The sequence below is a fragment of the Callorhinus ursinus genome, unplaced genomic scaffold (assembly GCF_003265705.2).
Source record: "Callorhinus ursinus isolate GAN/ISIS: 27379988/994484 unplaced genomic scaffold, GSC_fseal_2.0 scaffold7, whole genome shotgun sequence".
NCBI classification, from domain to species: domain Eukaryota; kingdom Metazoa; phylum Chordata; class Mammalia; order Carnivora; family Otariidae; genus Callorhinus; species Callorhinus ursinus.
The window spans coordinates 20,033,417-20,047,191 of NW_027397069.1; the positions used below are offsets into that span (position 1 = coordinate 20,033,417).

Below are 13,775 nucleotides of genomic sequence, written 5' to 3' on the forward strand. Positions count from 1 at the left end.
CTTCCTGCTCAGCGGGGAGTCTGCTTCTCCCTCTGACCCTCTTCCCTCTCATGCTCTCTCTCTCTCATTCTCTCTCTCAAATAAATAAATAAAATCTTTAAAAAAAATTATATATATAAACATTAAAAAATAACATTTAGTAATAAAGTGTTTTACTAAACCTTTTTTATAGTTTATATCATTAGTTACTATAATTCTCTGTAGATTTTGATTTGAATTTGTTGTATATAAAATTAAAAATGAATATTTATATTTGAAAATACCTTTTTATATTTGTACAAATTGGATTTGTACCAATTTTTACCAATTTAATTTGCTCAAAATAAGTAAATGCATAAACCTAAAAAAGAATATAAAAAATAATTTGTAATAATTTGAGAATCATTTTTGATCTTTTGATTCTGTGTTTAAACATTAATCTTATAATTGACTATAAACAGTATGCTATTTCAAGAAAGTTTCTTAGACATCAAATGTGTTAGCACTGTGAAAGTTGCACATTCTAAATATATTAGTAATATATTATAAGATATTAACTGTTTTCAGTAAATGAAATAACCCTTTTTTGCATCTTTGAGGTCATTCAGTAAATAAATATGGTTTTACAGAGTGTAAATTTTTACCTGAAATAACCAGTTTCAAATATAAACATATTCACTGCCTGTGATATTAGGTAGTTACCTACACCACCAATGTTAATGAGGGAGATATATAGATGCCTTGTTACAAAATTCAACATTCCTTTCAGGTTCTATCATAGTATTCATTAACTCAAAATAACTACTAAACCAAAGTTATATTCATGAAAGATGGCATCAAGATCTATAAGGGTCTAAGTTGTATTTATGATCATTGTGACTTAAATAAAACCTAAATGGAAAACAAAATCATAAACAAAGAGGTGGCCAGAGCTTCTTGAATAGGAGTAGAATGATGATGCCTCACATAATAGAGTTTCGCTATGCAAGAGGAATGCATAGCATTAATAACTTCAAAATACATCCAATAAGTTTAAATGACATAAAAACTATAAGTAAATTTCATTGAAGAGTAAGGCTTTAAAAAGTTTGCTATCATAATAAAACTGGAAGGAAATACAGAAACAACAATCTCTACCAGATCTGATGATATGATTTAATATTTGTGTTCAAAGTTTTCTTGCAAATGATTTTGGAAACATACGGAAATTTAGAGTGGTTTTACTTATCACTGCCACCTAAAGGTTTCTATTTATCAATTAAACATATACTTTCAAACAATGGAGAACAACTAATCTGCTCTTTCCTGGATCATGTAGAAGGTATTCAGTGCCATATTCAAGAAGCCTTTTTGTTCTAATTCAATTATACCATGGACTTTGTATATATAAAGAGGTAGAAAATTCACTATTTGCTCTGAGAGAGCTTATTTATAGGTGACCTTGATGTGATAAATCATTTTAAGGGTTAAAAAGAAATTCTCGAGAAATTTTATTTCTTTGACTTGCATCCAATAAATCTAATAATGACCATGTTTTTTAATTTGTTGCCATACAAAGCATAAAGCATTATCATGTTGGGAAATTGCCTGATTTTGACTTAAAAGGGAGAGTTCTTTTTTTTAATTGATTTGATTCATTATAAATGATGTCTGCATAATTATTCAATCAATCAAAAATAATGTAGCTAAATTAGTTTATGCCACAAATAAATATATTGAGCCAAAAAATTTATTTTACCTTTTTTAAGTAATCTCTACACCCAACGTGGGGCTCAAACTCACGACCCCAAGATCAAGAGTCCCATGCTCTACTGACTGAGACAGCTAGGCATCCCTTAAACCCCCCAAAAAAGTTTTTTTAAAGATTTTATTTATTTGACAGAGAGAGAGACAGGGAGAGAGGGAACACAAGCAGGAGGAGTGGGAGAGGGAGAAGCAGGCTTCCTGCTGAGCAGGGAGCCCAATGCAGGGCTTGATCCCACGACTCTGGGATCATGAACTGAACCAAAGGCAGACACTTAACAACTGAGCCACCCAGGCACCCTTTGAGCCAAACATTTTTAACAGATGTTTTTTATCCAGTAGTTTATTACCATACATATATGGACTTGAGCAAAAAAAGAAATTTAAGGAAAAAAAAAGAAATTTAAGATTTTGACTATCATTTTAGAAGAAGGTAAATGGTTATATATATTTTTAAATATACCTATTTAGCATAAATATTGTCATAGAAATGATATTATTAAAAAAAGAAATGATATTATTATAGTCATTCATTGAATTAACAGATACTTACTGAGTAAAATTTTATTCCACTCCTGTGCTTGACACAAAGCTGGTGTTGGGGGAAAGACATCATTAAGAACAAAATCCCTTTTCTCATAAAGTTTACCTTCCAACTGTGTTCTTGGTAACTCATCTTGCCTCTGGGCCAATTCCAAATGACAATGATCTCATATATTTTCTCTCTTGAGTATAAGAGTGAGAGCAAAAAAAAAAACTCCATTATTGCCCTGAGATGAGGTCATGATTATGGCACACAAATCAGATTTTTTATTCAAAATATGACATAAAAGACAAAGTTTTACATTTTGTATATATAAAGAGAGACAGAGACAGAGACAGACAGACCACCAGAATCAGAATATATGGACTATAATGAAAACCTATTTTTGTGTAATATTTCAGTTTGATTTGTCTTGCCATATTAGCATGTGAACTGTATGGTATTACTACCTACAAGTCTGAATTGCAGATTTTTAGTTATCTCCATATCCCATATTTTGGTTTCAGCAATATTTTATTTATTTAATATAATATGACATTTAATGTAATATGTATTTGAAGCAAATACTTTTTCTTGCACTTATGTTAAGATGTTAAGACTCCAAGGTGATCAGCATCAGTAAAATATATCATAAATTAAGAGTATACCCTTCAGTGCAAGAGTGTGGATTTTACAATTAGATAAACTTAGGTTTAGACCAGGTGTCCACCAATGACAACTGTGTGGATTAGACGAGTGTATTAGATAGTAATTACCTCACAGATGTAAAAAAGTGCTAATAAGAATGCCATGTATCCACAAAGCTCCAAAATTTTTACTTACAAATACACATAAGAAAACACAGAATTCAGCACTTGGAATTGATTAAATCTTGGACAGTAGTGAAATGCTTAAACAAAAAGAATTCCAAATAAAATTACTTGTCTTTGAGCCAAGACAGGCCTAATTTTTCAACATGATACTCTTTTCTCAATACAGACATGTATTGAAAAGTCAAAAGGCATATGCAATTGCAGAGGGATATAACATTGATGTAATCATAAAGTTACATTTTTATGATTATAATGAAGTAATTTAGTGGAGAGGCAAAGGACATTTGGAGAAACTATGCTGATGTGAATATTACTACAGCTCTTTACAGAGTTCTATTTCTCCATTATCTAGATATAAAGCATCTACTTACTGATACAGGTTAATGAGGACTTTGGTAAAGTGCTTATTTGTGGCTTTAAAACCCAATGGAAATTTACTATATCAAGTAATAGCCCATAGTTATTTTCAAAAATATGAAATTTTGGGTTTATATGAGAAACACAAATCTGCCCATGAGTTTTGTTATTCAGTGATGAAAATTCTATATCAAATGTAAAATATAGAAATATTTTATCTTAATATTTCTGAAAAAAACAATAGTATGTAGGTTTAATTACTGAACTCATGGAATTTATGATATAATAGGGTTTCAAGACCATAATTTTCAGGAATTTTTGTTCATAATAGTATATACCAGGGATATTAATGTCATGTCACTGAGCAAAATTAACAATGTGAGAAAGTCGGCAGGATCACATAACTCTTTGTATATGTCAGAAGAGGAAAGAGAGAGAGAGATCAAAAAAACAAGAAAAGTTATAATCTACTATTGACCTCTAAGATATTGGGTAGCATTAAAAATATGAGGACTTTTGGTCACTTCAAGATTAAAATAAAATACACACAGACACACACACATATGCATACACAAGCTAAAAGATATTCCCCATTCTTCATGATACATAGTAATCTTCCATTCAGTCAGTGATTAAACTTTAGGCAACTAAAGCTTATCTATTAAACAGAGTCATCACAGGGCATCTGGGTGGGTAAGTCAGTTAAGCATCTGCCTTCGGTTCAGGTCATGATCTCAGGGTCCTAGGATGGAGCCCTGAATAGGGCTCCCTGCTCAGTGAGGAGTCTGCTTCTCCCTCTCCCTCTGCCCCTCCCCCACCTTGTGCATGCACATGCTCTCTCTCTTTCTCAAATAAAAAAATCTTTAAAAAATAAAAAGAGAGTCATCACAATTCTTGACAACATCAAAAATACAAATAGCATTTTTTTAGTATTGCTAACTCATTTATAATTATGTAATTACTGCCTAATCTGTGCTAAGCACTGTCATATGTACTGAGAATACTGTGCTCACTGAAAAGATGTGGTCCATGCCCTCATAAAACTTTTAACACTTAGTAGAAGGGAAAGGTATTTACAATAGTCACCTAGAGTGACTGTGTAGTAGTTACAAAATGTAAAAGTGCTTTTAAAGAAAAATATGGAGCAAAATAGGAAATTATTACAACTAGACATTAAGACAGGAAGTAGGTGGTGGTCTGAGAAGGTCTCTTGGTGGAAGCAATACTTCAGTTAGAAAAATTTTCCCAGGCAAAAGGAACAGCATATATATAATATCTCTAAACCTGGAGAGAGCTTAATTCTTTGGAGGAATAATATAAATGTGGTTGCTCTGAAGTGATCATAGGAGTGATATTACAGAGATAGACATGGGCAATCATCAAACACTTTGAGTAGGAAATCATGATAAGGACTTTATGTTTTAGCTAAAATGCAATTGGGAGCTGTTAAAAGTTTCTGAGTACCAGGACAATTATCTTTTTTGATAAGCATATTAAAAAAATCACCTGAACTATGGTGAAAAAGAGATTACTGCTTTGAATATTTTCCAATGATTCATCCAAAAGTGAAAAAAGCAAATATTCTTCAATGACCATTGCCAAGCAATCAATACGTTCTGCATGTCTATCTTCTTTACAACCAAAAACCTCAGTAAGGTAAAATGTTACAATCTTAAAATTAAAAGCTCATAATATTCAAGAGGATGAATAAAGAACATTCTTCAGAGATTTCAATAAAATTCTGAATGCTGAGAGCAAATAAAGAAGTGGCAAGTGGTGAAATGGGACAGCAATAGCTGTAGCTTCTAGTACAAATGGAAGGACCGAAATAGCAAAGACTTGTCATAGGAGAACCCTAGGGAAAGTAGAAACTTGAGAATCCTGCATACAATAAAGTGTGAGATTGATGTATGGTTCTAAACAAGAGGATTCAACATATGGCTTCTGTATATGAGCATAATATTCTATCACCGCTTCTCTTGTACCATCTCATAAAGGCCTGGAAGCTAGGTACTTGGGAAAAGATTTAAAGGATTATTTTCTAAAGCAAATGAATGCCAAGTATAAATTCTTGTTTTTGTTGTACTCATCCTGTGACAAAGCTTACCACTGACAAAATCACACAAGTACCAAACTGACATTTTATTGTCTCATTTTTAAATATGAAAGGACAGGAACACCTGGATGGCTCAGTTGGTTAAGCGTCCAGCTCTTGGTTTCAACTCAAGTCATGATCTCAGTCAGTTAAGCATCCAGCTCTTGGTTTCAGCTCAAGTCATGAGATTTAGGCCCTACGTTGGGCTCCGCACTCAGTGTAAAGTCTGCATGAGATTCTCTCTCTCCCTCTGCCCCTCCCCCTTCTCGCACACTCTCTCTCAAATAAATAAATAAATCTTTAAATATGAAAGGACATCCTAGGAGCAGTAGAACAATGAAAGATTGAGATTCTAAAAGTGAATCTAAAGCAGAGTTTCTCAGTCACGGCACTATTAACATCTTGGAAATGATATACAGTAGAAACCAATAGCACGTCCGTCCTATTTGTGATAATCAAAATTGTCTTCACACATTGCCAATGTCCCAAGAGGACTAAATCATCTCCAGTTGAGAACCACTGCTCTACAGGAAACAGACTGAGGAAAAGAAGATGATTTTAAAATAACTGTATTTCACTTAAACACTGCATTCACAATATAAGAAAAATATAACATAAGAAGCAAATAGGAAGTAGGAAGCTCTTGAGAATCAATAATATTTCTAAAATTAAATTAAAAAATAATAGACAACTTAGAAAAGTCAAGTAATATACCAAGGATATAGAACCAAAGGATAAAATGAGGGAAGATATACTCATGAAAGACCCAAAATACAACTAAATATGAACTCTAGATAAAGAGAGCAAAGAAAATAAAAGCCAAAAGAAAGAAAATCTCAGAAAGACATGTATCTAGGCTGCATAGACTTGACGAGTGCTCGAAGAGTAAATGACTAAAGACTTTGAAAGATAAAGAATAGATACTAAACCTTCCCTGGAGAAAGAGTTTCCATACAAATTAATGAGACTTACATTTGAGTCACATTATCATAAACAGTGAAGCAGCTTGAGATCAAAGAAGATATAACTTTATAGCTCTAACAGAAAATGATCTCAAAAGAAAGGACTGAGGTAAAAGAAAGAATATAAGCAAGATATTGTACATATATGAATAAATCAAAGAAACAAAGTCAAACAAAAAATATCTTATTAAACTGAACTATAGTAGCATGTGATCTGTGAAGAGCGATTAGAGTTAAAGTCTTCCAAAGCTTTTGCATTGTTAAGGATGAAGAAAATTAAATAACTTGTTTAGATTTTTAGCCTCATTGACTTAAGTAGCATGGTAAAGTTTCTAGCATAACCACTAACATTATAAAAATAGAATGCATAGTGCTACCGGGTGGCTCAGTCGGTTAAGCGTCTTCCTTCCGCTAAGGTGGTGAACCCAAGGTCAGGGGATTGAGTCCCACGTTGGGCTCCCTGCTCTGCAGGGAGTCTGTTTCTCCCTCTGCCCCTCCTCCCGCTCATCCTCTCAATCTCTCTCTCTCTCAAATAAATAAATAAATAAATAATCTTTAAAAAAAATAGAATGCCTAAATTCTAAAATAGATGAAAAACTTGGAATAAGAGGATAAAGTTCTATCAGAATAAGACAAGATAAAAAGCACATAAAAAGGGGGGGCAAATGGAACAGACAAAATATGTAGGGTAGAAATAAATCCATATATATCAGGAAAGCTTTTCCTCACCTGCCGCTAAGGTGCTTCGTCTTTCTGAGGAAACAAAAGCCGCGTTGGGATGAGGCCCTCTCTTCATCCCATGACTAGCGCCATCCCCGGGCAACCCCCCGCTCAGCCCTCGCCTGCACCTTGAGTTCGCCCCCATGTACTTGGCCGTCATCCTGAATGGTGATGAGGTGACAGTAATGGAGGATAAGATCAGTGTCCTTGTTAAAGCATCGGGTGTAAATGTTGAACCTTTCTGGCCAGGGTTCTTTGCAAAGGCCCTGGCCAGCGTCTGTATGGGGAGCCTCATGTGCAGTGTAGGAGCTGGTAGACCCGTACCAGCAGCTGGCGCCACACCAGCAGAAGGTCCGGCTCCTTTCCCCACCGCTGCCCCAGCTGAGGAAAAGAAAGTGGAAGCAAAGAAAGAGGAATCAGTTGTCTGATGATGACATGGGCTTTGCTCTTTTTGACTAAACCTCTTCTGTAACCTGTTCAAAAACAAGCTGAACTCTTAAAAAAAATTTAAAAACAAATGGATCAGGGATGATGATGAATAAAAATAAGTTTGCCAGTTAAGATCTAAAATTGGCTGCTATGCCCTGTTTCTAAAAGCCAAAGCTAATGTATAGGAAAACAGAGAAGATGAGAGTAAGGATGACAACAAATATATACTAAATACCTAGAAAAAGGATTATTCATAGTAATATCAAAGAAAATGGATTAATGTTTCATAAAATAACAAATATATGAGCAAAAAGTATCTAATTTTGATGAGATTTTGGAAAAAAATCCATTGCATTATAGGAAATAAACATGCCTGAATCAAATATTTGATATTCAAGTAAACAAAATTATAGAATATAAAATATCTGAACGTGAGTATGCAACATCCAATGTTTAAAGAAAATGCATTCTTAAAGTACAGTTAATATGTATTACAACTGATTGAGTTCGACATTTGTAAAGTATGGTAGTGAGATTGATCATATGCTTGGACCACAATGCAATTTAACTTAGAAATCAGTATCAAAAATACAAAGTATAGAAATCTTAAAATGCACTTTTAAATACCACCAAATAAACTTATATATAACAGAAAAATGGAAGTCAATGGAAATATGTATTAAAACAATGGATAAGAATATATTGAAAAAAATGATAGATTTATAATTTCTCTTGGAAGAGAATAAAAAGATGAAATAGTGAGCGAAATAGCTAACTTAATTCTGAAAAAGAACATTTAATAAATCCAAAGAAGTCAGGAACCACTTAACATGAGAAAAGAAATCAATGGATTAGAGAACAAAGATTCAAAGGAGAAGGCAAACAAAAACAAAAAGTTGACAATAAAAAAAGCACCACTTGAAAAGAGTAATAAAAGAGATAACATTTTTCTTGAGGATTCATCAAGAAAAAATGAAGATAGATACATATTAAAATGAAGAATGAAATAAAAACTCATATACCCATTATACACAGTTTATCAAATATAATCATTAATCTGTTTCAACAATGTATTTTTCAAAAACTGTTTTCATTTCTTACATTTTTTAAAATTTTGGACATAAAACTATTTGTTTTAGCTTTTCCCCCTAGCTTTATTGAGCTAAAATTGACAAATAAAAATTATATATATTTAGAATGTACAATGTGATGTTTTAATATATATATATATACATTGTGAAATGACTACTGTAATCAAGCTAACGCCTATCTACCACCTCACATAGTTACCTTTGTGTGTGTGGGTATGGTGAAAACACAAGATCTACTCGCAGCAAATTTCAAGAATATAATATATGTATATTAACCATAGTTACCAAATATATGTGTATGCATGTATGTACATGTATTTTTTTAAGAACAAACTCTCAGGTAAAGGACAAATGTTTTCATTATTTATCTCTATAATCTGGACTATGGGATATTATATAGCATCCAAGGCTCTACCAGAGAAATCACAGAATATATCTAATCTACCAGTCTGTACTCATCAAAGTTTAAAAGCATAGATGATAGCTATTGTCCTTTGTTACCATAAAAATCTAAAGTTTTTCTTTCCTATTTGTACCTTACACTTACCGCATTTTTTAAAGACTTATTTATTTGAGAGAGCAGGGGAAGGGCGTGTGCAGAGGGAGAGGGAGAGAAAGTATTAAGCAGACTCTGCACTGAGCTCTGAGTCCAATGCAGAGCTCTATCTCTCCACCTGAGCCTAAACCAAGAGTCAGACTCTTAACTAACTGTGCCACCCAGGCAGCCTGCCACATTTTTTATTGAGATAGACTTGTGTAAGTATAAGGTGTACTGCGTGTTGATTTGATACACTTATATATTGAATTATGATTACCATCATAGCATTATTTAACACTTCTAATAGATAACGTAATTATTTCTGTTTTGTGGTGAGAACATTTAAGATCTCATGGCAACTTTGAAGTATAGTATTATTGACTGCAATTGCTAAGCTGTGCATTAGATCAGTAGAATTAATTCACCTTCTAAAGTGAAAGTGTGTGTACCCTTTTACAACATCTCCCCAATTCCCCTACCCTGCAGGCCCTGGTAACCACTATTCTACTCTGTTTCTACAAGATCTACTTACTTAGATTCCACATATAAGTGATATTGTACACTATTTGTCTCTCTCTGTCTGACTTACATTATTTAGCGTATTGCCCTCAAGGTTTAGAAGTATTTTTCTTCAAGAATTATAGCTGATGAGAACTCATAAATATAGATCTTTCTATAATAGTAAAGCTAAGCTTCTAAATATTAAGGAGCTCAGAAAACAGTATAATTTTCTCATAAAAGAGAAATGCAGTGTAAAAAGGTAAGGAATTATCAGTGGCCATTACTTTGAAAGAAAAAAAAAAGAGACCTTTGAGGAAAAGTATGTAGATAATAATATATCCCATTATATCTTGAAGGCCTACAGTAGAGTAAAGTGCTCTGTAGATTTCTCTGATTGCCTCAACCATTCTCCCTGGCTTTCATCAGAGATATGCTTTTGCCATCCGAATGAGTACTTTTTTTCACCAGACAAGGGGATGTTTTTCTTTCTACTTAAATAATTATCATTTTATATAAACTATGGATCTATTGTTATTATGTAGCTGCTGAAATTAAATGCATGCCTTATATTCTATAATTTAATTGTACATGATAAAATAATTGTATTAGTCTACACAAAATAAGCTTATTATTTTAGCCTTCATAATTATAAATTACTATAAAACAAAAATTTCCCGTACCAGCATGCTTTTATTGCTAATAACTACTGCTAGTTTTCAGTTGGCTTTCTTTGATATTGCTAGTGCCTAAATTTTAAAGTTGAATGAATGAGTGAATGAACAAATGAATGAACAAAAAATTAGATGTATAATAAGGCTTCCAGTAAGATTTTATGTGTATATGCACAGAAGGATATGAATATTTTAAGCAAATATTCAAAATTCTTCTCAATGAAATTAGGAGTTGCATATGCTATGGTATCCTGGTGAGGGCAGCAAAACATTCAGCCTAATTTTAAAAGGAAATACTGTTCTATGCAAACTCCAAGTTATTACAAAATCCAAAGTGTAGCTCTTCAATCCCAGAGGAAGTATTCAAAGACAAAACAACTATACTTTTTGTCAAAACAATCACTATATCATCACCATTTTCTAAATCACAGAAATTGTGATAGCTCTTGTATTTATTCATCCATTCATACCACATACCTATCTAACTATATATATATATATATATATATATCTCAAAGTTGTGGACTTGTATGATCTTAGGAACCACCTAGTATAACCTCAAAAGATAATAACATGCCTGTAATTGAGAACTAAGAGGACGCTTATTCCTATTAGTTATGACTAAATTGCAATTGTACATGCAGCATATATTTTTTCTAATTTATTTTCTTTCTTTTAAAGATTTTATTTATTTATTTGACAGAGAGAGAGAGACAGTGAGAGAGGGAACACAAACAGGGGGAGTGGGAGAGGGAGAAGCAGGCTTCCCGCTGAGCAGGGAGCCCGATGTGGGGCTCGATCCCAGAACCCTAGAATCATGACCTGAGCTGAAGGCAGACGCTTAACCAACTGAGCCACCCAGAGGCCCCTAATTTATTTTCTATTTTAATGATTTATTTAAAGTATCGAACACCTTAAAATATGTTTTGTGGTATATTCAAGTGGGTAAATGTAATAGCATGTTCTGATATCTAATTTGAAGGTATGGTCGGAAGAGAGTCTATAAAATGATTTAGCTCTGTTTTTATTTCAAGGTACTAAAGCTAAATAGAAATATTATATTTTGATGGACTATAAACATGTTAGTGGCTGAATCAATAACATTTATTGAACAGATACTGCATTGTTTTAATAAATATTTACTTGATGCTGTCTCACAGTAAAAAAATTGTATAAACATAAGAAATCTTGAAAATACATTATTTTATTGACTTGATAATTGTTTAGGAATTCATTGCACAAGTGAGTGGATTTTTTTTTTCTTTTTAGGTATACACTTTAACTGAAAACCAAGTTATTAGCTACAAACAATAGTGATGAAGACAGGGCAGGTAGAACGAAGAGGAAGGCATACAGAAACCTGGATGAGTTCAAATGTGCTTTTGGAGTTTTTACTCTGAATAAATAGGAATGGCTCTAGAAACCTGAAATGGAACCTTAAAATTTTCAGCCTTTTCAGTGAGATACATTATATTTCTAATTACTTCAATGGTAATAATCATTTTGTGGAAAACACTTTTTTTTTTTTTTTAAGCAGACACTATGACCCGGTGTGGAGCCTAACTCTGGGCTTGAACTCAGGACCCTGAGATCAAGACCTGAGCTGAGATCAATAGTCAATGCTTAAACACCTGAGCCACCAAGGAACCTTTGGAAAACACTCTTCTAACTGAAAATATTCCATTGTACGCACATGTGTCTTTCATGGTATCCTCTTGGTTTTTGTTTTAAAAAGTGATTTGCATATGTGTTTAATTGGTACTATAATTTGAAATTTAAACACATACTTCCAGATGCTGAGGCTGAGAAATCACATATTTCTTCTATATTCTGAGCCACTAAAGGAAAAATAAATTAGCAATGTTACCATCTCCTATTTGACACATGGAATTAAAAATTGGATGTTGTTTTTATTTTTATCATGAGAAACTGAAGAATAAATATGTACTGTGAACTTACCATGAATGAGTGTAAAGCACAGTTCTATTTCCAAGTATCTTTAGCCTTGAAAAGAAAATCAGGCATAGATATTTTATAAGCTAAAGAAAAATGAAATGTGAAGTAATTTGGAAATCTGTAATTTGTAGACAGATAAGTAGCAAAGATATAAAGTAAAAATTTCAGAGTTAATCCTGAATTGTAATGGTCATCCATTTTTTGTTTGTTTGTTTAAAAATTTATCTTGAGTATCTTCTCTTTTTGTTCCTGTTTCCCAGGGGAATGTCTGGGGAGGACATACAGTAGTCAGAAAGTGATTTGATGAACATGAGATCAGAATTAAAGCACATAAGTGGATATACTTCCCAGGACTCACTTTTCCTCTTAACATTCTTGGATGTGAAGAATTTTGCCAATACATTTTTCTTTGTGATTCTCCTTTTATTTTGCTCCATTTCTAGTGCTTTTCTTTTTATTTTTTTTAAGTTCCTTGCCATGATACTACTCTAATGGTATCTGTACATGTCTTTACCTAATGAGCTGGTCTTTAGGGTGACATGACATGTTTATCATCAGATAGTATGTACCTATAAAAGTATAAATATCATGGGATGATTAGTGAACAAACCCTGCTATTGCCATTCATACCACTGTATCGACCATATCATTATTTTGAGCACTGGAATATGTATATATGCATACATACACACATATGTACATACATACATACACACATAAATTCAGTTTACAATTATAATGGGAGATAGGGCATACCTATGATGATAACTATCATGAGACAGAAACAGAAATATGCTCTATGGATTCTAGTAAGTTTACACTTACATATATTGGGGAGTAAGCATTAAAAAAAAGGAACTGTTGTTTTGCAAGCTTTGCTCTGGGTCTCATGTTTGACTTTTGATACTTTTTAACATGTCCCGCCCTCCCCAGATTTATTGAAATTCAATCAGTATACAAAAAATGACACATAATTAATGTATACAGTTTGATGAGTTTGGACATATTTATACACTCATGTTACCATCACCACAATCAGATAAACAGGGTAATAAATATATCCATTACCTCCAAAGGCTTCTTTGTGTCCCTTTGTTTCTGTTTATGTGGGGGGGGGGATAGGCTAAGAACACTTAACATGAGATCTACCCTCAACAAATTTTTTTTAAAGATTTTATTTATTTATTTGTCAGAGAGAGAGCACAAGCAGAGGGAGTGGGAGAGGGAGAAGCAGGCTCCCTGCTGAGCAAGGAGCCTGATGTGGGACTCATCCCAGGACCCTGAGCCAAAGGCAGACACTTAACAGACTCAGCCACCTAGGCATCCCTACCCTCAACAAATTTTTAAGCGCACAATACCTATTGTTAACTATAGTCA

At 33.1% G+C, this 13,775-nt stretch overlaps 1 pseudogene; it reads left to right on the forward strand.

Annotated features, from left to right (window-relative positions):
• Positions 1-7,355: 7,355 nt before the first annotated feature.
• On the forward strand, positions 7,356-7,640 carry LOC112826311 (large ribosomal subunit protein P1 pseudogene; annotated as a pseudogene).
• Positions 7,641-13,775: the final 6,135 nt, after the last annotated feature.